The following is a 3,130-nucleotide window of genomic DNA, read 5'->3' on the forward strand; positions in this document are numbered from 1 at the left end:
CCAGGACCAGAAGGAAGACCACCCTTGAGAGGGGCCCTGAGGGGGGAGTGCTGTCATGGTCATCGGGCCAAGGACGCAGACTTTACAGGGTCACACACACAGGGGGCCCAGACGGACACAGTCCTTGTGCCTTTGGCGCCAGGCTCATAAAGAGCAATAAACAAGATATTAATTCGAGGGAAGAAATGCTTTTATTATGGACATGGAATTTTCATTTTGGGTGCATAGTGTATTTCACATGGAACTTTCATCTTTAAAGCAGCCCCACGTGTATTTTTGGGTGGGGCTACTGCTATTGGATTGCCTGGCATGTGTTGACTCACTAGGAGTGGCAGGGTGTGGCAGGCAAGCAAGCATAGTGGGCGTGCCCACGATCAAAGCTATAAAAGCTGCTCTGATCCCAGAGGCAGATGCTTCGCGTTATTCTGCACTTCCATGCAGCGTAACGCTCACCGCCGCCTGGGATTCAACTTGCCTTTGGAAACCTTGTCTCCAGCCTCCATACTTACCACCTCGGGGATCCTGCTCTCACCTGTGTGCGTCTTCATCTTGGCAATGCGGCTCACCTCCAAATCTTCCGGGGAGCAAACATCTTCATCTGGGTACCACGGCTCACTTCCACATCATCCGGGATTCTGAAATCTTCATCTGGACACCACAGCACGACGCGCTTCACCTGTGACCGCAGAACCTGCAAATAAAAATGAAAGGCAAGGTTAGACACTAAACAGACATTACGTTTAAGGTTGCGCTACCACTGAACCTCGTGCTTTCCCTTAAACCATCACTCACCTATTGTCCGACATTGCGGTTTCAGTCATCTTTTCCCAGCTGCGTTCTGTGCCTCCACAGTTACTTTGGGCCGCATTTCCAGCTATTGGCAAGAAAACAGAAGAGAAAATGTTATTCAGGAATTAACAACAACATTCAAAGCAATAATAACAAGACAGAAAAACAGAAAGGGGAAAAGTCAAGAGACATTAATAGACACTTACCACCAACCAGGAGAGCATAGTCACAGCTGGACTGGACTATTACTTACCAGGGATCAGTGAAGGAACTCAATCCCACTAATAAGCGCCCCTACCAGAAGCAACAGGATGGAGAGCTCATCATCCATCCTTACCAGGTGTGCCCTATGGGCTCGTACGTGCCCACTGAAATCGCACCTCGGGTAGAAGGGTTGGAGAGGTAAAACATCACCAATCAGTGCACTCACGTTTTCTCATATCCACGCAGGAGCAGTGCCACCAATTGTCGCCGGCCACAGTTTATTCAAAGGGGGAGAGACCTGAAGGGAGAGATCTCATTCCTGGGAGGGCTGCAACCGTGCCCCAATGCCTCCGCAGAGACCAGGTGAGCGTAACATTATGTTTCTTTCTACAGAGGCTTAGCGGGTCTGGGTTGGAAAGGGCAAGGTCGCTTCTCTCCTTGTCGCCCCTTCAGTTCTCGCCACCTTTCTCCTGCACTTGAATTGCCGTGGTTGGACAACTCTCTGATCGTGCAGTCTGCTTTGCTCGACCTGTGCTCTTGTGCGCCACCTTTTATCCTTGTGGGGAAGAGAAAGGATCATCAGGTGTGTGTGATTCTGGTCAGTTGCCTGGCCCTTGTGTCGAGACAGGTCAGGTAAACAGCTCTAGAGTTAGTCCGTTGTCTTTCATGGTGTGTGAAAGTTTTTGTGTGGAAATTAGGGGGGTAGTGTTTCTGAATGTCCTACGTGGTATGATGGGGAAAGGGTGTTGCAAGGAATCATAACCCTCATACTGGGAGGGTTGGTAAACCTAGAAGGATGAGTTTGGTAGGGTTTGTGAAATGCACGGGACTGACAAGGATTATTGTTGTGAAAGGAACAGGGGGGATTGTGGGAATGGCAGTGTTTTGGGAAAGTAGACTGGGTGTTCAGGAAAGAGTAATCATAGGGACGTGGAGAGGAATGGTTGGGATTATTCGGGTTGGGACCAGGAAAACATGGATTCTGGGAGAGATGGTTTCTGAATGTAATGGGGTTTAAGATCCTAGGGGATTTGTTATAGATGGATGGGTCATTGGATTTGGTTAAGGAGATTCCATGGGAAGAAGGGGGGCAGATGTGGTACAGCCTCCAAAAGCCTCAGGGACTCCATCCTCCTCACCTTCTTTCTCTGTATATTACTGCGTCTCACCTGGTACATTTTACCGAGCACAACCCCGGTCTTCCCAACCCAGGTGTTCCTCCCTTGCTTGTCCACCCCAATGGTTGGTATCTGAGAGCGCCAGCCCTTCCCTAGCCACCTGAATAAGGGAATCTTGAGGTCTAACTGGGAGAATGCCCTCAAGTTTCTCACACTGTCCACTAGGGTGTCTTGCGCTAGGATGACATTTGTGCATTGACTTGTGCTGTGGGGGGTTGACTCACCACCTGCCTACTGGCACCCGCCTCCACACCTCTGACTCCCTCAATGCCCTCAATGTCGAGGACTGTGCTGCACTTCTTCTCCCAGGCAGTCAGGACCAGAGGTTTGACAGTACCATCTCCAGTTGCCAGGGACTCCTGGCGGTGTTGGGACAGGAGTCCTCACACACTGACCCTGAAGTTGTTCCAGCACTTCCTGCAGTCCTCAGCATCACAGGGAACACTGGACACCGCAGTCACCTTCTGGCTGATGGTATGTCAGATGGATGTCCTGCGCTGGCCCGATGTCTTCCTCTGCCTGCTGCCGTACAGTTTTTCGCAGTGGGCCACGGCCTCATCAGTAAGGGCCACCAATTCTCCCTCACTGAACCTTTCTGGCACCTGGCCTCGCGTCCTGTTCTGTGACATTTCTGCTGACTTATAGTTCTGGATGGCTGCAGGAAGTGGTTGAGGGGACCCGGGATTCGAACCAGCGTTGCTCTGCATAATCTTGCTTCCAAGATGAGCGCGTTGCCACTGAGCTATAATACCCGTGCCCAGGGAAGGGAAAGGGATATATCTATCCAACTATCCCAGAATAAGCATTTCTAGACAACCATCATGGGCCTTTAGAACTCATTAAGGCCCTGTATCAGAAAGCCTTCTTTGAAAGACGGAGAGCCTGAAGTAGGAAATATACTGTATGATGCAGTCTAGCACCAAAAATCATTCACAAACTGTGATGATGGTGTATTAATG

The sequence above is a fragment of the Ambystoma mexicanum genome, chromosome 7q (genome assembly GCF_040938575.1).
Source record: "Ambystoma mexicanum isolate Mex_15411 chromosome 7q, UKY_AmexF1_1, whole genome shotgun sequence".
Lineage (NCBI taxonomy): Eukaryota > Metazoa > Chordata > Amphibia > Caudata > Ambystomatidae > Ambystoma > Ambystoma mexicanum.